The sequence below is a fragment of the Colossoma macropomum genome, unplaced genomic scaffold (genome assembly GCF_904425465.1).
Source record: "Colossoma macropomum unplaced genomic scaffold, Colossoma_macropomum, whole genome shotgun sequence".
Lineage (NCBI taxonomy): Eukaryota > Metazoa > Chordata > Actinopteri > Characiformes > Serrasalmidae > Colossoma > Colossoma macropomum.
Genome location: NW_023494785.1, coordinates 5738204 through 5764721, shown reverse-complemented (window position 1 = coordinate 5764721; position 26518 = coordinate 5738204). Strand labels below are relative to the sequence as shown.

The 26518-nt window shown below is 41.2% G+C and overlaps 1 protein-coding gene across 3 annotated transcripts in view; it reads right to left on the bottom strand.

Annotated features, from left to right (window-relative positions):
• The window catches only part of kmt2ca (lysine (K)-specific methyltransferase 2Ca), a 249803-nt gene extending 245681 nt beyond the window's left edge, over window positions 1-4122 (bottom strand). For all 3 annotated transcript variants that reach the window (XM_036581780.1, XM_036581798.1, XM_036581789.1), the window contains exon 1: window positions 3658-4122. The gene's annotated coding sequence lies outside the window, so the exon portion shown is untranslated. The remainder of the gene's footprint in view (window positions 1-3657) is intronic.
• Window positions 4123-26518: the final 22396 nt, after the last annotated feature.

The following is a 26518-nucleotide window of genomic DNA, read 5'->3' as shown; positions in this document are numbered from 1 at the left end:
ATACAGTGTGGGTATATAAATCGTAGGCTTTGCCCGCACACGATAATCTATTCACACACACAGTGCGAGTCACCAAAAATCAAGACTTCTAAAATTTCTCAGTGTATGTCTGGCTTTAGACGACATTCAACTACAGCTCAACCAGCCAAAAAGACTCCTACAGGGCATAAAACTCCACAGGTGAGCTCCTTGGCTGCGTTAGCCTGGGCTGTGAACCCTGCTGTCACTGTGCTACAGACCCTGATTTTAAGAGACAGATGAGGATCAAAACTATGAAACATACTTTACTTACAGCTGTATAGAAGAGCTTTCCTGACATGGAACAAAACCAGCTCTTCTCCACTGCAACGCTACTCAATCCAAGGTAACTAATGCAATGTAACTAGCTAACGCACTTCATTTAAAATCAGCTAGATTTCAGAGATTTAATTGGTAAGGTACACTGAACGTACACCAACAACTGCTTAACTCTAAGTAGGTTACTCAGTTTGGTATCAGCAAGTACTAAAAATGTACTCGGTCTGAAAAAAACACAGCAATGTAGACACTAACTGTCAAAAACAGCACAGAGTCTATTAAAATGAGCAGCGTTTGTTATGTTCAGATGTCAAATCCAACTTTATATTGTTCAGAGAAATCTTATATCTGACATGGGAACACTGTGAGAGCTGCCGGCTCATGTGGGCCCCCGCTGGTAAAACTGTCAGGCTTGAAGGCTGACAGCTCCTCCCCCAGCTTCAACCGGCCACAAACAAGCTGACTAGTGAGGTTACAGTCAGGTGTGACTGTGGCTTTAAAGGGAAACTCCACCGATTTTTCAAAATTTCAGCATAATTCATTGATTGAGATGTGAACAGAGTCATTCAGAGTGGTTTGATGTGAAGCAGTTCACTGTGAAGAAACTTAACGACTCACTTCTTTTCAGTGGTGGTGATGAGAACCAGGGGTCACAATGTCTACAACACTAATATAGCCATTTTATTTACTATCCAGAACCACCAGAGAACCTACACCAGTCTCCTGAGTGTTTCTGTGTAATGCTGATGTGAAACTAAATGAAAATTGTGAAATAAACTTTGAGACTTTGACTTTATTTTGCTTTACAACACCCTGCATGTATCCCTACACCAAGAACGGGTTTGGAAAATTGCATTTAAGGCCAAAAACGTCTCGTAAAACTGCTGTAAAACAGTGTCTCAGACATCAGGCAGTGTATTCATGACTATTTCATGTAATAACTTACTGTGAGGGAGCTTTTAGAGGCTCTTCAGATGTCTGGTTCCTGTCACCACCCCTGAAGAATTCTGAATTTGGTAAGTTTCTCTGGAACTTATGGAGCATTTCACACCAAACCACTCTGAATGACTGTTTATATCTCAATTTATTTATACAGAAATCTTGGAAAAATCTGTGGAAGTTTCCTTTAAGCACACATAATTAAACAACTGAAAACTAACCACTTGCTATTTTACAGGCTTCTTTAAATTCCCTATCAAAAATATCACTAAATAGTGATGCACAGCTAAAAATAGCATTGAAATATGACTAAAACTGAAAGGCATCATTATGCCACATCAACATCATGAAATACTGGTACAGACCACGTACCGCCCAGCACTGATGTGACTCCATGTGGGTGTACAGTGGGCCTATATAGGCAGGTGCTCAGTCATATGCTGCTGACTGCAGGCCTGCAAGCTCAACTGTGAAACACGGCTCATTGACTTTTTTCCAGCTGACGGGATGGAGGGATTACCAGGATGCCTCTAATAGAGTCAGGACACCCTCCTACACTCTACTTCAACTGTAGATATGACAGATACCACGAGATACAAACCCTCACCAGAACCCCAGTGGTGAAAGCTCACTTCACCAGCCTAGAAACAACCCACTTATGGGGGCACATGGACTTACAGGAGATGCTGGGAGCTTGGTCTTAACCATTACACTGTCCGTATTAAACCAAACACAGTTTATCAGTAACTCAGTTTCCTTTAGGGTGGCTAGGCAAGGAAGCTGTCATGGCTGTTACCACTATCACAGATCAGACGTGGACCAAGGCACCTAAACCAGCCTTGAACGTGGAGAGAACTTCTTTTTTTGGACCACAGCTGCAAAAAAGCCTTGCAAAAAAACTGAGATTTAAGCTTAAAGGGGAACACCACCTATTGTTCAAAAATTCTGCATAAAAAAAAGAGACGTAAACAACGTCATTCAGAGTGGTTCGGTGTTAAACGTTACAATTAGAGAAAAAGTCAGAATTGTTCACAGTGGTGGTGATAGGAACCAGACGTCTGAAGAGTTTAATGCCTCTAAAAGCTCCCTTAAATAAAGTCACTGCATGAAATGGTTAGATATATGTTATGTGATGTCTGACACTCGTTTAAATGATAAAGTTTTGGCTCAAATGTATTTTAATCCGTTTATTTCAATCTATTAATGGCGGAGGAATATATGCAGGATGTTGCGAGGCAAAATAGTCCCCAAATAAAATGTATTTTTAGCTTTATGACTAGTTTTACTGTCACCAACATTACATATAAAAACTCAGAAGACTCGTGTAGGTTCACTGGTGGTTTTGGATAGAATATAAATGTCTATATTTGTGTTGTAGACATTGTGACCCCTGGTTCCTATCACCACCACTATAATTAAATCAGAATTAGTACGAATGACTTTACGTCTCAAGGACTGAATTATTCAGAAATTTTGAAAATTTTGTGGAATTCCCCTTTAACAAGCCTAATCCAGTGAACCTGAGGCTTCAACGACAGTCCATAGGGCAGATAAACAACTTTTTTTGGGTCACAACCGAGAAAAGGGACTAAAAACACCACGTTTTGTTTACCTTTCTCCAGCTAACGTTAACAGCGCCGATAAAACTCTCTAAACTTTCTTGTTTTTGTCTGGTTACTTCCTTCACGACCCCGGCTGAAGATAAATAAGTTGACACTTTCGTTTGGGTAAGGGAGGGCGGGGGTGGCGAGGCTGAAGTTGGCTTCTTAATTGGAATTTCCCGTTCCACCTTAAATGGTGCAGCAGTTACATTACGGCACCGGAGGCGCCAGAACGTAACTGCTGCACCATTTAAGGTGGAACGGGAAAATTCGAGCAAGAAGCTGGCGAATAGGAAGCTACCTTCAGCTTCAGCTGGGGGTGTGCTGCCGCCGGCTCGTTTACACTCCAAATACTAAGAAGGAGAGGAATTTAAGACAAAACTGAAGCCAAAATAAGGCTGTATGTCCATTTATATACCACACGGAGACACTTGGACGATGTTTATTCACTCGTTCGTTTGTAACGGCCGTTACACGGCTAACGTTAATATCACTTTCCGTAGTCTCTCAACTGTGTACTCGGTACAGTTGACGCTATAACACGTTAATATGGGCTTTATAGCACAACCAGGCTGAAGTTGGCTTCGTATTCACCGGCTTCTTGTTCGAATTTTCCCGTTCCACCTTAAATGGTGCAGCAGTTACATTCGGGAACCTGAGGCGCCCGAATGTAACTGCTGCACTATTTAAGGTGGAACGGGAAAATTCGACCACAACAAAACAAAACTCCTCGACCGCTTTTCTACGCGCAAACGTTCAGCACAGCGACTCGAAGAGACACAAACAAACCGCGGAGGAGAGAAAATGAGCTGCTGCTTACGGAATTGATGCGATTCTTGTTGTTTTTCTTTCCTTCCTTCCTTCCCAGCTTCCAACTTAATTCAGCACGTAATCCGACAACAAACTTTTCCCGAAGCTCTCATACGGACTGGATGTTCGGTTGGATGCTTCGGGAAGAAACATTCCTCGTTTCGGGTGAGAGAAAAAACAATGCAGATTAGACGGACAGTTTTCCTCCAAAATAAAAAACTGACAATTTGAAAGTTGTAGCGTTTTTACTCCATCATGGTGGCCATGTTTAAGAGGGGACCGCAGCACCGCCTCTCGTCCGCACGGACAAATAGGCCCGCTTTAAACGTTTCCCTCGGCGTCGGCCTTCAAAGTCGAAGATAACTCGAGCACGGCGCCGGGCGAGCCAATATAGCACGGGTTAATGATCCGGTGGGCGAAATAACGGCGAAAAACGCCGTAAACGGAGAACGAAAAAGTCTCACTGACCCCGCGGATGAAGACAGCCAGGGCTCACACTACGGTGAAACGCCTTTTCAGTCATCGCCGGGGGGTTGTGAAAGCGCGGAGCTGGAGTTTCAACACCGTACGGATCGGATCCACACACACCGAGCGATACGGTGGCGTGTTAATTTCGCAATGTCCTTCTCCTGCTCGGTGGCGTGGCACCTCGTAGAACCCAACAAGAGAACAACTTAATCGAGATCTTTTCCTATTTTATGTTATTTAAGAATGTTACTTCAGTTTAAACACTTTACACCTGCTAAAGATGTGGCTCTTCAAGGGTTCTTTAGTAAAAGGAACGGTCCTTTTTAGAACCATAAGTTCTATATAGAACCACCTTGCTGAAAACAGGCCATTAGAACCAGTAGGATAGAAACTTGATGGTTTTGCTTGGCCTAAGGGTTACCACTAGTTTCCTGTAGGACACGTTTAGTATAACTTACGGTTCCTAATAGATCCATTGCCTTCGCTTTAGAACCCTTGAAGAACCATCTTTTTTTAAGAGTGTATAGAAGTCATGGCTCTAAAAAGAACCGTTCCCTTTACCAATTAATCCTTGAAGAACCATTTTCAAAAAGGTTCTATATAGAAAATACAACACATTCTCAATCCAAAGAACCATTTTTACCATGCAAAGAACCATTTAAGCATGAAAACGTTGTATATAAAACTCATGGTTCTAAATAGAACCATTGCCTTTACTAAAGAATCCTTGAAGAACCATCTTTTTAAGAGTGTAGAACCATTTTGAAAAGGGTTCTATATAGAACCACATACAACACATTTTCAATCAATCTGAAGAACCATTTTTACCATGAAAAGAACCATTTAAGCATGAAAACGTTCTAGATCAAACTCATGGTTCTAAATAGAACCATTGCCTTTACTAAAGAACCCTTGAAGAACCATCTTTTTTAAGAGTGTAGAATCATTTTCAAAAGGGTTCTATATAGAACCAAACACAACACATTTTCAATCCGGAGAACTATTTTTACCATGCAAAGAATCATTTAAGCATGAAAAGGTTCTAGATTGCCTTTACTAAAGAACCCTTGAAGAACCATCTTTTTAAAGAGTGTAGAACCATTTTCAAAAAGGTTCTATATAAAACCACATACAACACATTTGAAATCAAACTGAAGAACCATTTTTACCATGAAAAGAACCATTTAAGCATGAAAACGTTCTAGATCAAACTCATGGTTCTAAATAGAACCATTTCCTTTACTAAAGAACCCTTGAAGAACCATCTTTTTTTAAGAGTGTAGAATCATTTTCAAAATGGTTCTATATAGAACCAAACACAACACATTCTCAATCCGAAGAACCATTTTTACCATGCAAAGAACGATTTAAGCATGAAAAGGCTCTATATCAAACTTATGGTTCTAAATAGAACCATTACCTTTACTAAAGAACCCTTGAAGAACCATTTTTTGTAAGAGTGTAGAACCATTTTCAAAAGGGTTCTATATAGAACCAAACACAACATATTCTCAATCCGAATAATCATTTTTACCATGCAAAGAACCATTTAAGCATGAAATGGTCCTATATCAAACTCATGGCTCTAAATAGAACCATTGCCTTTACTAAAGAACCTTTGAAGAACCGTCTTTCTGCGTGCTCCAGTTTAACACCTTACAGAAGCAGCGATGGAAAATTCCACCTGACTCACCTTTAAAGCTCAGTCAGATTCACAGCAGCTCATCTGCGTTCAGTGGGTTAAATGACGATGATGTAAGTCCAGATACTGACCGTCCACCTGGGAGAACCCCCTACCCTGGACTTCACCTCACTGGCCACTTTATTAGAAACGCCTAGCTTACAGGCCACCGGTCACCAACACTCCTCCTGGAGAGTTAAGTTCCAGTCTGCATCCAACAGACTCCCACCCCACTGACCCAACACTGATGCGCCTGACCCAGCCAATCAGGCACTGAAGACAAAGTTCACCTGCTGGAGCAGGTGTGGCTGATTGTGGTGGAAACTGGACTCCACAGGAAGGCAGGTCTCCAAGACCAGGGTTGAAGACCACTGTTACAGGCCCACTCATGGGCGCGTTTAGTGTTTCTGAAGCCCTGAGCAAAAGACAGAAGCGGGGCTGCCTGGAGGCACATACTGCAAAAAATGATATCTTGGCCAAATATAGTGAATATATCTAATTTTTCTATTTGTGAGGCTGTTGAAAGAATATTAATTATTTTATTATGGTTTTAAGCAAATTTCTTATTTTATTAAGTAAAATGATCTCACTGCACTGTTAGAAATAAAGGTTCTGTTCAGGTACATTTTTCATTCATCAAGGTACAAACAATGGAAATGTTCCCTCAAAGCTCCAACAGTGGTTTTAAGGTCTGATTGTGAACCTTAAATAAGTTTTTCCAGGTGAAAAGTTCGTATTTGTATCTTTTCATAACCGAATGTTTTAAAACAGAACAGTAAAATAAAAGCCTGGAGACGAGACGGGGTGTGTGGAGTCAGTACAGCTTAGAACATATCATTTCAGTGGATTATGGTTCAGTTATGTTCCCTGACTAAAGGTACTGAGATGTACCCTTGAGGGTTCCACCCCAGTGACAAGAGGGGAACTGCCCCAGTGACAGTCTAGTCTGTTTATTTCTGAGAGTGTACACTAGCAGATCATTTTGACTGCTTTAAGAAACGATGCTTAAAACAAGCAAAATTATCTGCCAGAATAGTGAGATGATTTAGTAGAGAGTACTGTAGAATTACAGGAATGAGATTACGTTTTCCAGGAAGTCATAAGTAACGTAATCCTGTTACATTTTGAAAAGTAATTGGCATGTTATGATGAATTATCTTTTTCTGTGTGTAACTCCTGAACACTGGAGCGATCCAGATCCGTTTCCTGGTCTTTGTGTTTCTCAGCTTCACTTCAATAACTTTAATTTACCCTCTTAACACCCAGCAAATCACCCTGAAGACCTGTAGACTATCACTTAATTATCTTGTTCACACCAGACTGTCTTAACACAGCTGCGTCGTCCATTACAGCTACTTTGAAAGAGTATATCAGGCATAACATTATGACCACCTTCTTGTTTCTACACTCATTGTCCATTTTATCAGCTCCACTTACTATATAGGTGCACTTTGTAGTTCTACAGTTACAGACTGTAGTCCATCTGTTTCTCTGATACTTTGTTAGCCCCCTTTTACCCTGTTCTTCAGTGGTCAGGACCCCCATGGACCCTCACAGAGCAGGTACTATTTGGGTGGTGGATCATTCTCAGCACTGCAGTAACACTAACGTGGCGGTGGTGTGTTAGTGTGTGTTGTACTGGTTCGAGTGGATCAGACACAGCAGTGCTGCTGGAGTTTTTAAACACTGTGTCCACTCACTGTCCACTCTATTAGACACTCCTACCTTGTCGGTCCACCTTGTAGATGTAAAGTCAGAGACGATAGCTCATCTGCTGCTGCACAGTTTGTGTTGGTCATCCTCTCGTCCTTCATCAGTGGTCACAGGGCGCTGCCCACAGGACACTGTTGGCTGGATGTTTTTGGTTGGTGGACTATTCTCAGTCCAGCAGTGACACTGAGGTGTTTAAAAACTCCAGCAGCACTGCTGTGTCTGATCCACTCAGACCAGCACAACACACACTAACACACCACCACCACATCAGTGTTACTGCAGTGCTGAGAATGACCCACCACCCAAACAGTATCTGCTCTGTGGGGGTCCATGGGGGTCCTTACCACTGAAGAACAGGGTAAAAGGGGGCTAACAAAGTATGCAGAGAAACAGATGGACTACAGTCTGTAACTGTAGAACTACAAAGTGCTCCTATATGGTCAGTGGAGCTGATAAAATGGACAATGAATGTAGAAACAAGGAAGTGTTCCTAACTAAGTGTTTGGGGCGTGTACATGTTTACATGGGATTATTTCTCCAAGTTGGCCTGGGAGCGGCTGGGGGTCCCCTAGAATGAGCCGGAGAAAGTTGTGGTGGACAGTGTCATCTGGGATTCTCTGCTTTACAAATGCTACCATGACCTTAGCTTGGATCAATTGGTTTAAGAAGATGAACGAATGAATGAATGAATGAATGAATGAATGAATAACAGATTAAATAGGGAAAAATAAAAAAGTGCACTAAATAAAAAAGAACAGAAAATGTAAAACAATAACTACAACATACCAAAATCATATTAAAAGTTAACTAAAATAAAAAATTAATAAAAAATAAACAGTGGCAGGCCGAGTGGAGGTGGGTAGAAACTTAAAGTTTAAAATGCGACACCAGTGAGTGAAGTCTTAGTTTCCAGACGCTGGTGCTCTGCAGCTAAAAGCAGATTTTCCCACTTCAGTAAAAGCTCTCAGCACCTGAAGGGTGATCCAGTCACTGGAACGAGTCTGATAACTTGCCTTATTTACACTGAGCATTTCTGTGATGTACAAAGGATATGGTCAGTAAAGCAGCCAACACACAGCCAGAGATGACCAGCCAACCTTTTCATACTGTACACAGTGATGGGTCTGTATGGATCACCAGTAACGAATCTTAAAGCAGAGAGATTTCAGATTAGTGTAGCGTTGCTTCAACAATCTTTTTCCTTGTGTGTTTTTGGAAACAAATTTTGTTTCAGTACAGGAAGCCAAATGTTTGCCCCAGTTCACGTATAAGCTTGTTAATGTGATGTTTAAAAGTGCATTTGTTGTCGGTCCATATGCCAAGATATTTATACTCACTATATCTTTCAATGTCAGATCAGTTCAGGATTGTGATTTTAAAAGTGTTAAAATCAATGTTAGATGCTCTGAAAAACAGCATAAATTTAATTTCCTCAATATTGAAGACTTTGAGTGCAGAAAGCCGATTAAGGCGTTAAAAGAATGCTGCAGTTTAGCCACTGCAGTACCAATATAGTCAGCTGAACTGTATGTGTCGTTGGCATATAATTGTACCTTGCGATTGACAATAGTGGTGGCAACGTCATTAACATACTATTAAATAATACTGGTCCAAGGATCGAACCTTGAGGGACCCCCTTAGTCACAGGTAGTAGCTCTGATTTACTTTGTCCTAGAGCCACACATTGCTGTCTTTTGGAGAGATCATTTCTAGTCCAGTTGGTAGCCAATATTTTGACATTTTATAAAAGTATGGAATGATCAACTGTACGAAAGCCTCTAGAGAGATCATCGAAAACGACTGTACAATGTTTCTTTCCATCGATAGCACTAAAAAGATGAGAGTGGCAGCAGAGATTGTGCTATGCTTTTCTCTAAAATGTGATCGGTAGTCTGACAAGACCGAATTTCTATGAAGAAATGTTTTAAGTGCATCATTCACTAATGATTCTAAGGTTTTGGCTAATCATGATAATGTCAAGATGGGTCTATAGTTATTAAGATCTGAGTTTTCACCTCCTTTGTGAAGTGGAATTACACCGTTTTCCAGACACTGGGAATTCTGCTTGATAAAACAGATGCATTAAAAATATATGGAATGTGTTCTAAAATAATCAGGTCACAAGCTTCAGAAAAACTATCCTCTCCAGTATGTTTTTAAGAGTTGATGGTGTTGATGGCTTCTGCTACGTGAGGAAGGAAAGGGTGAATTGTGGAGAAGCTCCTCAGGTATCTCATCAGATGGGTTAGAGTAGGAAAAAACCCCTCAGCTAGAAGATAGTGAACAAAAGCTGTGCAATAACAGATGAGCTATAGTCTCTAAGACCCAATCCCATTTCTTCTTTTTACCCCTACCCCTTGTTTTCGAGTGTCACCCTAACCCCTTGGAACTGAGTTACAAGGGGTAGTGGTTGAAATATTGCCCTAAGAAATGGGATCCTTAAATTAAAAAAAATATATTGCTTCATTAACAGCTACTAGCGGCGCTTTAAAGGCGACCCGGTCCATCTTCAGTGATAGCAGAGGAGGGTAAAGTTCAGCTCCTCACTGCTGGGCTTTAGTTACATTTAGTTAATTCTTTGGTGATACGAAGCTGAAGTCAGATATTCACCAACTTCTTGTTCGAATTTTCTCGTTCCACCTTAAATGGTGCAGCAGTTACATTCTGGCGCTTCAGGCATCAGAACTGCTGGACTATTTAAGGTGGAACTGAAAGGTTAGCATAGCATAGCTAGAGGCCTTAGCACACTATTAGCGATTTTTATGCTTGTTACGAAGAAAACGACCATAATACACAACATTAAATGACATTAAACTAAGATAAAACAATGGTTATCGTATTTTTTTAAGGAGAAAATTCTCACATTTGTGTGTTTGTTTGGTCTCTTGTTCAGCCATCTTGCTGGTTTTTCTTTTTTTCTCATATCACTCTGTTTGGGGTCTCTGAAAAACCTCAGTTTGGAGGGTCATGTAGCCCCGACACTTCACCCTACCCCTCTATTTCAACAATAATTGGGACACCCTAACCCTAGATGTGATCAGACACAGCAGTGCTGTTGGAGTTTTTTAAACAGCTCAGCATCACGGCTGGACTGAGAATAGTCCACCAACCAAAAACATCCAGCCAGCAGCGTCCTGTGGGCAGCGTCCTGTGACCACTGATGAAGGACGAGAGGATGACGAACACAAGCTGTGCAGCAGCAGATGAGCTATCGTCTCTGACTTTACATCTACAAGGTGGACCGACAAGGTAGGAGTGTCTAATAGAGTGGACAGTGAGTGGACACAGTGTTTAAAAACTCCAGCAGCACTGCTGTGTCTGATCCACTCGAACCAGTACAACACACACTAACACACCACCGCCACGTTAGTGTTACTGCAGTGCTGAGAATGATCCACCACCCAAATAGTACCTGCTCTGTGAGGGTCCATGGGGGTGGTCAGAATGCTATGCCTGATATACTCTTTCAAAGTAGCTGTAATGGACAACGCAGCTGTGTTAAGACAGTCTGGTGTGAACAAGGTAATTAAGCGGTAGTCTACAGGTCTTCAGGGTGATTTGCTGGGTGTTAAGAGGGTAAATTAAAGTTATTGAAGTGAAGCTGTGTGGATCAGACACAGCAGATGGACTACAGTCTGCCTGATCGATGTAGATTTAATGGAAAATTACACAAACGCCTCACTCCATATAATTTTTTTCAGCATTTATTATGTCCACCATTCTCACAGTGGAAGGATGGACAGAAACACCTGTGGATGTTTTCAGATCTGAAGCAGCTTGATTTTCTCCTCTCTCTCAGAGATGAAAGCTTTAAGTGCTGTTTATCTGATGGGGCCGTTTTGCTGGTCTACCAGGTCTTCCAGGTGGCTGTTAGGAGTCTCATTTTCTTTCTAGCTTTTAATCAGTTTTAAATCAGTTTAATCCATTTCCAGTTTTGGAAACTCATGTTTTCCTTTCTTTTGTTTTGTTCGTTAATTAATAAAAATCTAGTTCATGCATTTAAATTTACACACATAATGTCTTTTGACTATGCATTATAAATATAAACAAAAGAGTATTCACAAACATAAACAAAGATGTGTTTAAAAACCACAACATTATTTTATATAGTTGTGGTTGGAACCACAACTAATGGTCTCCTGATAGGAGCACCCAGCAGGACTTCTGTCTGAGTATTCATGATGAGGGTAGAAGAGAAACCAGCAGGGCTTAAAAAGATCCTTAATATATTAGGCACAGCTCCAAAAGTCAGTATGTACATTTACACAGTTGACCTAAGATTAAATAACACTTTTCCCTCATGATTTCTGTTTTTTCTCTTTTTATCCTGTTTCATAGTCGCTCTGCGTCTGTAAAACAGTTCGATACAAAACCAATTTTTAAAATATAAAACAATATTTTTAAGAGGTTTAACTGGTGAATCTGTATAAAATAGATTCATGTTTACTTTTTATATCGTTAACGTTATACCACATTTAAAAATTTTGTATTATTTTTTAAAAATTGTGGTCGCTGGTGTTATCAGGACTCTTATTCCACATTTTAACACCGTATTTTCAGCTCTATTAAACTGCTTCTGTGGGTCGAGGCTCATCAGAGAGGAAGCATCTCAAGGCATGAGAAGGCGAGTCACACTTCTCACTAGATTTCATTAATTTATTAATAATTTAGTTTATCAGGCAGCTCAGAACTTCTATGTGTCACTGGTGGTGTGTGCTTTAAAGGCTGGGTAATTAAAATTATGTCAAAATAATGCCATATTATCATTTTTATTACTGATTTTAAAAAGTTGCACAAGGTCAACTGATCAGCCGACGAGTCAGCCAATTTACAGAATCCTCAGTTTTAACCAGAAAGTCTCTGGAGTCACCGTCACTGGTGTTACACCATATTCATACAACACCAGTGACTGTAAAATATGTTTGGACTTAAACTCTCCTTTCTGCATATATGATAATATATATGAGATGTTAATGAACAAATTAAGATTATTCAGTTTTGGGATGAAAGAAACTGATTTTTTAAATATGTATCCACCTGAATTCCCACTCCAAATGGAGAACGACCCATGTATGTTTAGTGTACTCTCTGTTATTAAACTGACAGTTTATCTCTGGACTTTGGACGGTTGTCGTGATGTTGCAATGTTTCCTAATTTGGTCTCTAATAACTCTTTATCCTTATCATCAAACGTCTGTGTGGTAAACTTTACACATAATTAAGCCAGAGATAAATAGATAAATGACCTGCATGTCCATTAAAGAACAATTTCATGGACATCTGAGTCACGATTTAAGTGAATCAATGTTTAGCCAGTAAAAACATTTAGTACAGTTCAGAAGCACTAAAAATAAATAGAGCTTTGAATCAAACCTCGACACTCAGACACACCAGCTTTGTGTGTTAATTAATCTGACATTGAAGCTCTGTTATTTGTCTGGAAATGGGAAATGGGGGGTTCATTAAAGGTCAAGGATGCTGGTGAGGATGTGCAAAGCAGTCCAGGTGCAGGGGGAAATGGGCCTCCGCGAATGAAAGAGGGAGCAGTGTATGAAAGACAGCGTCTCACTGATTCTTTCACTGCGCTGCTTCCACACATTTCCTCCCACTGACTGATCTGTGTGCGAGTCCGGGCGCATGTGACTGGGAAAGTGACAAAAGAGTGTCCGCTCACCGAAACGCAGTAACGCTGTTGAGTTTACCAGTCGGATTAATTAGACCAGTAGCCGGTAATTCAGTTACTTCGCTTTTAAAGAACCACAAGAAACCATCTACTAACCATTAGACTGAATGGGTATGAATTAAAGCCTGACGCCCAACCGTACCTGCGACTTTGAGACCCGACCCGACCCGACCAGACCCGACTGGTACTGCTGCCTGTGAAAGTTGAACCTGAGAAAGAGAAAGCAAGAGAGAAAGTAAAAGCGAGAGAGAGCCAGAGAAAAAAAGAGAAAGATAAAGAGGAACTATTGAGAAAGAGGAGGAAGAGAAAGAGAAAGCAAGAGAGAAAGTAAAAAAGAGAGTGAAAAAGAGAAAGATAAAGAGGAAAGAGTGAGAAAGATGAGGAGGAGAAAGAGAAAGCAAGAGGGAAAGTAAAAAGAGTGAAAAAGAGAAAGATAAAGAGGAAAGACTGAGAAAGATGAGGAGGAGAAAGAGAAAGCAAAAGAGAAAGTGAAAAAAGATAGAGAAAAAGAGAAAGATGAAGAGGAAAGAGTGAAAAAAAGGAGGAGAAAGAAAAAGCCAGAGAGAAAGTTAAAAAGAGAGAGCAAGAGAAAAAGAGAAAGATAAATAGGAAAGGGTGAGAAAAAAAGGAGGAGGAGAAAGAGAAAGCAAGAGAGAACATGAGAAAGAGACAGAAAGCAAGAGAGAAAGTGAAAAAGATAGAGGAAAAGAGAAAGATGAAGAGGAAATAGTGAGAAAAAGGAAGAGGAGAAAGTAAAAAGTGTCTGTGAAGCTGAAGCTGAAGCTGACCTGAACCCTCTAACCCTGACCTCTCACACTCTAACACAGATGGATTTCACAGCAGATTCAGTTTCACTGAGATTTGCTCTGTTACTAAGCGCTTCAGTCGATGTCATGATGGGATAAACTGGTATTTCGCACATCTGTAATAAACTCAGCATTTATTAGGAGGATATTTTGTGGATTTGCTGGTTGCGGCTAACAGAGAACAGCATCAACCTCCTCTGATCAACTGTTAGTCCTGCTGAGCTGAAGTTCCTCACGGTACTGCTGCTACTGCAGAAACACTCAACACCACTCAGGAGAACTTAACAAGCAACCAACCCAACACATCCCTCTCATCACCCACGCTTTCATTCAGGGGCCAGAATCACTCAAACAGAGAGAGAGAGAGAGAGAGAGAGAGAGAGAGAAGGAGAGAGAGAGACAGAGAGAGACAGAGAGAGAGAGAGAGAGAGAGAGAGAGAGAGGGAGAGGGAGAGAAGGAGGGAGAGAGAGAGAGCAAGAGAGAAAGCGAGAAAGAGACAGAACGAGAGTGCCAGAGAGAAAGAGAGCAACAGAGAGAGAACACAAGAGAAAGACAGTGAGAGAGAGCAAGAGAGAAAAAAGGGGAAAGAGTGAGAAAGAGGAGGAGAAAAAGAAAGCAAGAAAGTATAAAGAGAGAGAGAAAAAAAGAGAAAGATAATGAGGAAAGAGTGAAGTAGAGGAGGAGGAGAAAGAGAAAGCAAGAGAGAAAGTAAAAAAGAGAGAGAAAAAGAGAAAGATAAAGAGGAAAGAGTGAAGTAGAGGAGGAGGAGAAAGCAAAAGCAAAAGAGAAAGTGAAGAGGTAAAAGTAAAAGAGAGAAAAAGAGAAAGATAAAGAGGAACGACCGAGTAGGGGAGTAGGATAAGAGAAAGCAAGAGAGAAAGTGAAAAAAAGAGAAAGCAAGAGAAAAAAAGAGAAAGATAAAGAGGAAAGAGTGAGAAAAAGAAGGAGGAAAAGAGAAATCAAGAAAGAAAGTGAAGAAGAGAGAGAAAGCAAGAGAGAAAAAGAGAAAGATAAAGAGGAAAGAGTGAAACAAAGGAGGAGGAAAAAGAGAAAGCAAGAGAGAAAGAGAACGAGAGAATATGTGAGTGTGTGCGAAATCCTCTTCATAAGAGTGTCACTGAGTGTGTTTACATGCACTCAATACTTTGATCATAATCAGATTTCTGCAGTTATCTGATTATTCAAATGGTCATGTAAACGGCACACTCTGATTTCTCAGATCGGAGTAAGGTCTAGAAATCTGATTAAGAAATCCAATAAAGAGAGCTGGATTTTAGCTCGGTAATCAGATTTCTCAGTGCGTGTAAACTCTTAGTCTGATTTCTTTCGGATTTCTCAGTCTGAGCATGTGCAAAAACAGATGGCAGTACCAGAAATAAGCGAGCAGCGTCGCCGCGAGACGCAGCAAAACACTTTTGGAGTGATGCTGAAACCAAATACATGCTTGACGAAATGGAGGATTTAAATAATCTTCATCTTCTAGATGATGTTTGATCATATTTTCAGGTAAAGTGGCGCAACATTGTAAAAAAAGCCTCAGCATGAGGTTTGAGCTTTACTTTACATTTACATCACGTCTTCTTCTGTGAGGTTATTGACTGGTTGAAAAGCAGAAATCTGATTACCTGGAGTTTCACATTATCTGATTACTCAAGTGCATGTAAACGTGTTGATCAGTACTGACAAAATCTGATTTTCTGCAGTTATCGGATTATTAAGTGTCACTCACTGATGTGAAGCTCTGCTCTTATGAAGCTTCAAAAGCTTTATTACTGCTAATGGCCCCCTAGTGGAGAATTTTCAGGCTGCTAAACACGAGTGAGTAAGTAAGTGAGTGAGTGAGTGAGTGAATGAGCGAGTGAGTGAGTGAATGAGTGAATGAGTGAATGAATGAGTGAGTGAGTGAGTGAATGAGTGAGTGAATGAGTGAGTGAGTGAGTGAGTAAATGAGTGAGTGAGTGATTCAGTGAATGAGTGAGTGAGTGAGTAAGTGAATGAGCGAGTGAGTGAGTGAATGAGTGAGTGAATGAGTAAGTGAATGAGCGAGTGAGTGAGTGAATGAGTGAGTGAGTGAATGAGTGAGTGAGTGATTGAGTGAGTAAGCGAGTGAGTGAGTGAGTGATTCAGTGAATGAGTGAGTGAGTGAGTGAATGAGTGAGTGATTGAGTGAATTAGTGAGTGAGTGAGTGAGTGAGTGAATGAGTGAGTGAGTGAGTGAGTGAATGAGTGAGTGATTGAGTGAATTAGTGAGTGAGTGAATGAGTGAGTGAGTGAATGAGTGAGTGAGTGAGTAAGTGAGTGAGTGATTCAGTGAATGAGTGAGTGAGTGATTCAGTGAGTGAGTGAGTGATTCAGTGAATGAGTGAGTGAGTGAGTGAGTGAGTAAGTGAATGAGCGAGCGAGTGAATGAGTGAGTGAGTGATTGAGTGAGTGAGTGAGTCAGTGAGTGATTCAGTGAGTGAGTGAGTGAATGAGTGAGTGAGTGAATGAGTGAGTGAGTGAGTGAGTGATTGAGTGAATTAGTGACTGAGTGAATGAGTGAGTGATTGAGTGAAATAGTGAGAGAGTGAATTAGTGAGTGAGTGAGTGAATGAGTGAGTGAGTGAATTAGTGAGTGATTGAGTAAATTAGTGAGTGAGTGAGTGAGTGAGTGAGTGAGTGAATGAGTGAGTGAGTGAGTTACGAGCCCGTTGCATGAAGTGCTTTGCATCTCATTAGAAAACAAGCCTAGGCCTGATGTTGTACATTGATAATCGGCCCAAACCCGTCATGAAACCTGATATTTTGGTGGCCCAATCAGGCTCACGTTGGGTCTTTTACCTGGAAATACAACACTGACTAGAAAATACTGATGTGAAACTCAATAATCATCCCTAATTACACACACTATCAGAATTACTGCTGTGCTGAATGGACCTCCACCCTAATAATATCTGGACAACTGCAGCCCTGAGATCAGAAACTGACCAATGGTGAATGGAATAGAGGGGACTAATAAGTTGTACAGCAACAGACAGGCTACAGCAGGGGTCAGCAGTCTTAACCACGAAGGGCTGGAGTGGCTGCAGGACTTCATATTCACAAAGCAGGAGCACACCTTACACAACTAATCAACTATTTGAAGACTGAGACCAACTGATCAAACAAGTGGAATCAGACATGCTCCTGCTTGACTGCACTGACAACCTGCAGCCACATCAGCCCTTTGTGGGCAGGACTGGTGATCCCTGAGCTACAGTCTGTAATTGTGCAGCTACAGTTCTGTGCAGGAGTCAGATTAACTTCCAGTCATCACTACCATTAGGTTGCAAATTATTCCTTTTTTCAGGAGATATTTCTGAGCATATTAGATATAAGATGCTCAGCTGGCGTAAGAAAGGAGAAAATTAAAGGAAAATAAGTGACGTTTTTAAAACTGGAGCAATAATTCTCCAAATCCACAGTTCTTTTTTGTGGGCTGGCTGGTGAATAAGAAAAAAACAGGGGAAAAAATTCAATTGATTTATTAAATCACAACAATTTAGAACATTAAAGAGAAGATCACTACAGAATGTGGTACTTACACACCAATCAGGCATAGCATTATGACCACCTCCTTGTTTCTGTGCTCATTGTCCATTTTATCAGCTCCACTTACTATATAGGTGCACTTTGTAGTTCTACAGTTACAGACTGTAGTCCATCTGTTTCTCTGCATACTTTGTTAGCCCCCTTTTACCCTGTTCTTCAGTGGTCAGGACCCCCATGGACCCTCACAGAGCAGGTACTATTTGCGTGGTGGATCATTCTCAGCACTGCAGTAACACTGACGAGGTGGTGGTGTGTTAGTGTGTGTTGTGGTGGTACGAGTGGATCAGACACAGCAGTGCTGCTGGAGTTTTTAAACACTGTGTCCACTCACTGTCCACTCTATTAGACACTCATACCTTGTCAGTCCACCTTATAGATGTAAAGTCAGAGACGATAGCTCATCTGCTGCTGCACAGTTTGTGTTGGTCATCCTCTAGTCCTTCATCAGTGGTCACAGGACGCTGCCCACAGGACACTGTTGGCTGGATATTTTTGGTTGGTGGACTATTCTCAGTCCAGCAGTGACACTGAGGTGTTTAAAAACTCCAGCAGCACTGCTGTGTCTGATCCACTCAGACCAGCGCAACACACACTAACACACCACCACCTCGTCAGTGTTACTGCAGTGCTGAGAATGATCCACCACCCAAATAGTACCTGCTCTGTGAGGGTCCATGGGGGTCCTGACCACTGAAGAACAGGGTAAAAGGGGGCTAACAAAGTATGCAGAGAAACAGATGGACTACAGTCTGTAACTGTAGAACTACAAAGTGCTCCTATATAGTAAGTGGAGCTGATAAAATGGACAATGAGTGTAGAAACAAGGAGGTGGTCATAATGTTATGCCTGATTGGTGAGCAGCTTTCCCCAACTTTTAACAGAACAATAATTTTGTGATTTATATGAATTATAGGGCTAATTATGAAATGAAAAATGAGTTTTGTTACATTAGTAACATGATGAGAGCTCAACAGGCTGGCAGCGTGTTGGGGCTGGGGGGAGGAGTCACTGTTCCAAAAGACGGAACCACAGTACTCTCTTCCCGTCACCCCCCTAAATCCTGACGACACGAGACGTGAACGTTAGAATCATAGTTTCGGTCTCGGTTTCATATATATGTGTGACTGTGCGTGTGTGTGTGTGTGTGTGTGTGTGTGTGTGTGTGTGAGACTGTGTGTGTGTGCATGGGTGTGGGGGGGAACCGTGACTATTAGAACTAGGCCCTCATTTCTTCAATATGGGCCATAAAAGTCAAAACACGGTCAAAAAGAGGGAGTTAAGACCCCACCTCAATAATACTGCTAATGTCTGCTAGCACTCCTAAGGGATTCTGGTAGTTTGTTAGCGCTAAGCTAATGGCGATTGGCATGGACACTTTCTGGTGAGGCTGGAGTTGGGTAGCTTCCAACCCAAATTTTCTGTTCCACGTTCGATGGTGCAGCATTTACATTCTGGCACATGTTGGCACCAGCATGAAACCGCCGCACCATTCAAGGTGGAACAGTAAATTCAAAACGGTCAGTTCTAGATTAAATACAGACATTTGAAGCTTATAAAAGACATGCTTGAAGCTTGTGACAGACACATTATCGTATATTGTACCTTGTAGCAGCTTCAGCGACTCTTTCAATAGAGAGATTTTTTCTGTTTCTAATTTGAATTTGAAACAAAGAAAAGTTGTAACAAGTATTGAAGTATGAATCAGAAATACTGAAGACTCTGCACTGTTTCTAGCTCACTACTCAAATTTAAGCAAATTGGTGACACTGACCATGTCCTTTGTACAAGATGGTCAGTTATTTTACTCTCATCTCTTCCACTGAAGGCAGGTCTTCAAGCTCTAATCCACAGCCGCACTGACCCGCACTCCTCTATCATTTTGTCATCCCTTATTCCTCTCATAGACTCCCATTTATTTTCAACAACACCTAACTACCACTTGGCAACTCCCCACCAAGGACAAAATAAACACCCCATACACCATGGCAACTGCCTAGCGACAATATAGCAACCACAAGGGATACCATAGCAACCGCCTAGCAACACAGTAGCAACCACCTTGGATACCATAGTGACCGCCTAGCAACATCTTAGCAACCAACTGTGATACCAAAGCAACCACCTAGCAACACCTTAGAAACCATAGCAACCGCCCAGCAACACAGTAGCAACCACCTTGGATATCATAGTGACAGCCTAGCAACATCTTAGCAACCAACTGTGATACCAAAGCAACCACCTAGCAACACCTTAGAAACTACCAGGGATACCATAGCAAGTGCCTAGCAACCAAAAGGGATACCATAGCAACCGCCTAGCGACACAGTAGCAACCACCTTGGATACCATAGCGACCGCCTAGCAACATCTTAGCAACCAACTGTGATACCAAAGCAACCACCTAGCAACACCTTAGAAACTACCAGGGATACCATAGCAACTGCCTAGCAACCACCTGGGATACCATGTCAACCGCCTAGCAACACCATAGCAACCACCTAGGATACAATAGCAACCATCCTGCAACACCTTAGCACCCCAATGTAATATCACAGCAACCGACTAACAACACCTTAGCAACCACCTGTCATACCATAGCAACCACCTAGCAACACCTTGGCAACCACCTGGAATTCCACAGCTACTACCTATCAACACCCTAGCAAACATATACATAACCATAGCAACCGCCTGGCAACATCTTGGCAATCGTTTTGCTTCAGCTGGGCAATCATTTTGCACTTTCTTCAGGAAACGCACTGTTCTAGTTTGAAACGAAAATCTCTGCATTAAATTAGACAAGAATGCAAAATAGCATTTTCACTCATGATCTCAGATTTTTGGAGCCCACTGGATTAGAAAATTACACAGAGACCTCCAGCACCAACTAAAACACCAAATCTGTCAGTATTTAATTCATCCACTCTTTACTTTAATGCACGCTATGCCTCTTCAAAGGCAACGTAACCTGCAATTTTCTTGTCCACATGTAACATTTTTTTATTTTTATGTATCCAAAACGATCATATTTCATTTTTACATTTTCCAACTTCTCTTTATCCTTTAGAATTAAACAGGCAGTTCATGTTGCTGTGCATTATACATGTAAATGATCTGTTTTCATTGGCTGCACTGTACTGTACCTTACTAAAAAAGGAAAGTCCAGGCTGAAACACTCCTTATAACTTCAGTGTGAATGGGTGGAGCTCAGGGGTGTACAGGGGGCTTTGTCTCTTGTGTACGGGGTGTGCTTATGTCTCAGAAGCACACTCCAAACTCAGCTCACAAGAGCTGCTTGAGTATTTGTACCACCTGGGGTTTCAAACAGGTAAGAGGGGCGCACTGTACATTTGTTCTACGCAGGACTGCTTTTGTATACATAAAGTTCTGGTACAAGTTCTGCTATTGTACATAAAGCTCTGCTTCAACTTACAAGTTCTGCTATTGTACACAAAGTTCTGTTACAAGTTCTGCAACTGTACATAAAGTTCTGCTATCATATAAATCCATACATAAAGCCAACCAATCATCACACTCTAGCAGTAATGCCAGCATTCTGCTGCCCAAAACCCGTTTACCGTAGAAAAAATGAAATATATAGATAAGTTTTCTTTGCCTTTTTTATGAAATACATCCTTCTACTTTCTAAAATTAAAGGAAAGTTCTGGGCGAGTGATGTGGCACTTGGCCAGGTACCTCATAAACCGGTTTACGAGGAGCCTGGCTACTTCCTGTTTTCCCCCGTTATATCAAAAACAGGACAGCAAAACAGCAGAGGGCGCCCGCGAGCTCAAAGGCTAAAAACGAAAAGTTAAAATAGTTTCTAATCACGTTACTCATTAGTTCTTGGAAAAAACTAATCTCATTCTTTATTCCTTTAGTGCTACTTTACCAGATTATCTCACTATATTGGCAAGTAATGTTGTTTGTTTCAAGCATTATTTTTTAAAGTAGTCAAAACAATCTGCCAGCACAGTGAGATAATCTCACTAAATGTAAGTAAAACGATTTCAGAACAAGTTAAATATCCTAACTATATTTAAAACACTTTCACAGATATCATTTTTGCAATGTGAATGTTTGTGTAACCTGTGTCTGCAGGGCCCCATCCTAGTCTTTTGCCTTTGAGTCCCAGAATCACTACATCTGCCCCTGTCTATGTACATTACCACCCCCCCCCCACCCCCCGCCCAAGTGTCACTGTATCCTATGAATTTCAAGGTCGTTCTGCAGTCAAAACGTGTATAATGCTACAAACAAGCTGCACTAAAATGACATTGCGTGAACATAAGCTACCACATCTGACAGAGCTGCTGGGGTATTTTGGTGAAGTCATCACTCTTATGATGTCAGTTCAGAGTGCAGCAGTGTTAGCTTGCGTCTTAACAACCTCCTAGTTCAGAGGATCCAGTGGCGTTTGGAGGAAACATGTCTGTACAGCAAAACGCATTGAATTTGGAACATTTTTGTTCACTACAGGACAAGATCTTCCAAAACGACATTCATTTCTGTCAAACAGAAAAACAGTTGAGTTCCTCATGTGGGCATAACTCCAACAACAGAATGACAGCACAACTTCAGAGATCTGTTGTAAGAAAAACAGCTCCAGACTCGGACGCTTCACAGTTCAGTCTTAGCGCGGTCTGGCTGGAATTCTCCACACAAATCAGTCTGACGTCGTGCTCTCATATCATTTAGGTCAACATTTTATGAAGCAACCCAAAGAGCTACATTTAAAGTTAACCAGTGGTTAAATGGTTAAATGGTCTGCCAGACTAATACTTAGTCTTATTTGTCATGTTGCTGTCTTACACACTACACACACACATTCTGTCTCTGTTTTAGCAACGCTTTCTCCTAAACAACCTACTTATTTCAGTTGCATCTTGCAAATGAGAGACCGCCTGGAGTCATACAGGGACGAGGCCCGTCAGCATCTGGAGGAAGCCCAAATAAAGCAGAAGAGTTGGTATGACTTGAAGACTCGAATTAGAGAGTTTAAGTCAGGTCAGAAAGTCCTCCTTCTACTTCCAACATACACAAACAAACTCCTGGCTAAATGGCAAGGGCCATTTGAAGCTTTGAGGAAGCACAGTCCTGTGACGTATGAGGTCCTTCATCCTGAATTCAGAATTCAGAATCAAGCTTTATTGGCCAGTTATGCTTACGCATGCAAGGAGTTTGGTTTTGGTTACAGGAGCTCACAGTGCACAGTACCAGACAGACATTCACATGTAGTGAATAAAATAAAATAAATATAAAATATAACAAAATTAATTAAAAATAAAATAAGACATGCATTCCTACCATCACTCACTCAAACACAAACACACACACACACACACACACACACACACACACACACACACACACACACACACACACACACAGTCATACCTGTAAACCTTACATTGTGCAAAGTATGGGTCTAAAGTTAAAGTGCTGAGTGCAGCAGCAGTTAAAGGGTGTATGGTGGCAGAGAAAGGGATCGGTGAGGTAACAGTCCGATAAGTGGGGTTATAAGGCAGGTAAGTGGGGTAACAGTCAAGATAAGTGGGGTAATAAGGCAGGTAAGTGGGGTAACAGTCAAGATAAGTGGGGTAATAAGGCAGGTAAGTGAGATAACGGTCCGATAAGTGGGGTAATAAGGCAGGTAAGTGGGGTAACAGTCAAGATAAGTGGGGTAATAAGGCAGGTAAGTGAGGTAACCGTCTGATAAGTGGGGTAATAAGGCAGGTAAGTGGGGTAACAGTCAAGATAAGTGGGGTAATAAGGCAGGTAAGTGGGGTAACAGTCAAGATAAGTGGGGTAATAAGGCAGGTAAGTGGGGTAACAGTCCGATAAGTGGGGTAACAGTCAAGATAAGTGGGGTAATAAGGCAGGTAAGTGAGGTAACAGTCCGATAAGTGGGGTAATAAGGCAGGTAAGTAAGATGCTAGAATAAACACTGGTTTGAGGCGGCAGTTCTAATTGAGTTGAATTAGATACTATATACCAGTATTTATGAAGTGCAGTTTGAAGCTGGAATATTGTTTTTGTGTAATATTTTAACTGTTTTAGAGAGTGATGGCTTGAGGGAAGAAGCTCATTTGTAGCCTGGATGTCCTGATCCTCATCTGGCTGAAGCGCCGGCCTGAGGGAAGGAGCTGGAACAGGTGGTGTCCAGGGTGAGAGGGGTGAGAGGTAAGACATCACGGATCTCAGTACCTTCAGTCAGGGAACATAACTGAACCATAATCCACTGAAATGATATGTTCTAAGCTGTACTGACTCCACACACCCCGTCTCGTCTCCAGGCTTTTATTTTACTGTTCTGCTTTAAATCATTCGGTTATGAAAAGATACAAATATGAACTTTTCACCTGGAGAAACTTATTTAAGGTTCACAATCAGACCTTAAAACCACTGTTGTACCTTTGAGGGAACATTTACATTGTTTGTACCTTGATGTCCCTGTACAGAACCTTTTTTTCTATCAGTGCAGTCCTAGGGCAAGTTGGGGCATGCCCAGTGTGGACCATGTGGATTGGTCCATGTTGGGTATTTTGCTACTTTCTTTCTTTTCTTTTCTTTGACAGTCGATGTTTTCTGCACGTGGTTTAATGTTTGTGACCTGATTGATGCCTTTTATGTGTTGCGTATATATGGAAGATATACGTTAAAAGACAGTGGTTGTGATGTCTGTCTTCCTCCCTTTTTACTCTCGAATGGTTTATGCTGCTTAACTTACCCACTGGGGGAAGGATACAAAAGAGGTTAGTCTCTCATTCCTCAAGGGTAGAGAGAGGGTGATATTATGGGCCACCCAGTGAGAATATTGTTGTATTAAAGAGTAGGAATTTAGAAGAAATCCTCTAAACTATATATACTTTGTAAATAGCTTTATTTTTCCATTTATTTTTCTATTTTGTTAAAGCCTGTTTAACTGTAGGGGATAAAGAGAGGCTGGAAAATGGTCATATAAAACAAACCGTTGTTGATTGTTTTTGGTACATTAAACTACACAGAATTTATAAGTGGACCTTAAGGGAAATATGTGCCCTTTAAGTGTTCCAAAGAGGATGGAGAGGCCGGGTGTGGGGGTCTGTTTGGTTGTATCTCATCTCAGATTGAGCCCTGCTAAGAGGTAACTGGCTATTTTGCACAAGTCATTTATAATTATGCTATAACAATTTGGTAAAGATGTAACAGCAACATTCAAACACCGTGTGAGGGGACTTACCTGCCTCAACGTCTTTACCTCATATTATTACATCACAGATTGGCCAGAATCAAAACAATGAATAAGTGTTTGGGGCAAAAATCTGCTGATTTCAATCTTGGCCAGTTCTGATTGTGCATCCATAATACAATCAGTGAACAAGGAAACATTAAAATAGAAAAAGCCTCTTGCAGAATGTAGTCATAATCAACATTTGAACACACCCTGATTTTCTAAGTGAAAATTATTTAACACGTCCTCTACAGAGAAGACAGTGAAAATGGCATTTTTAGTGCACAATGTCAGGGGTCAGGACCCCCATGGACCCTCACAGAGCAGGTACTATTTGGGTGGTGGATCATTCTCAGCACTGCAGTGACACTGACGTGGTGGTGGTGTGTTAGTGTGTGTTGTGCTGGTCTGAGTGGATCAGTCTCAGCAGTGCTGCTGGAGTTTTTAAACACTGTGTCCACTCACTGTCCACTCTATTAGACTCTCCTACCTTGTCAGTCCACCTTGTAGATGTAAAGTCAGAGACGATAGCTCATCTGCTGCTGCACAGTTTGTGTCGGTCATCCTCTAGTCCTTCATCAGTGGTCACAGGATGCTGCCCACAGGACGCTGTTGGCTGGATTTTTGTCTGATCCACTCGTACCAGCACAACACACACTAACACACCACCACCACATCAGTGTTACTGCAGTGCTGAGAATGATCCACCACCAAAACTTATTTTCACACAGAAATCAACAAAATATGTCATTTGACTTGGGGGGGGGGCACAAATCTTTGCATATGACTGTATAGAAATAACGCAGTAATTTTGCTATTCACTGTCTTTAATGAACTTACAACACACACTCACTTAAATTTCCTTTATTAAATTTCAGTGTTTTATAGCAAAATAATACAATGACCAGTGAAAATATTTATAGATACAGAAAATTTGGTTTAAAATATGCAAATGAAGAGTGTTGAGACATCACAGTGACCTCTAGATCTAAAGACGTGAGTTTTAATCTCACTCCTGAGGACCTGTAGACTTTCACAGTGGGGCAGCATGGTGTCCCTATAATAATGACAAATCCCTTCCAGCGGTCTGTACAGGGCAGTCATGAGTGCCAAAAGCACTTCCTACAAGTCTGAATCACAGATTTTAGAGTTTTCCATTTTCCAGCTTATCTGAATCGCTTGATAAATCACAGATGGGTTTAATCAGGGAGGTTAAACCTGGGAAAACACAAAACCCTCAACTGTGCAGTTCCCCTCCAATACTGCAGGAGTATGCAGTTGCTGTTGTGATACAACCTTGTATCTCTGAAATATCAACTTTATGTGAGAAGGAAAAACATTCCTAAAATGGATTTTCTCCCATTTTTCAAAATCTCTGCATAATAAAAACCATTACGAGTGTCATCCAGAGTGGTTTGGTGTGAAACGCTCTGTTCTAGAGAAACTTACCGAGTCAGAACTGTTCACAGTGGTGGCGATAGGAACCAGGCGTCTGAGGACGTCTCTAAAATCTCTCTGCTTGATGTCTTAGACCTTGTTTTATCATAGCTTTGAGAGCAAGTTTTGGCCTAAAACATTCACTGTGGAGGGGTACAGGCAGGGCGTCGTCAGGCAAAATAGTCCCCAAAGAAAACTTATTTTTTCAGATTTTCCACTATTTTACCATCATAAACATCATCAATAAACACTCAGAAGACTCGTGTAGGTTCACTGGTGGTTTTAGATAGTAAATAAAAT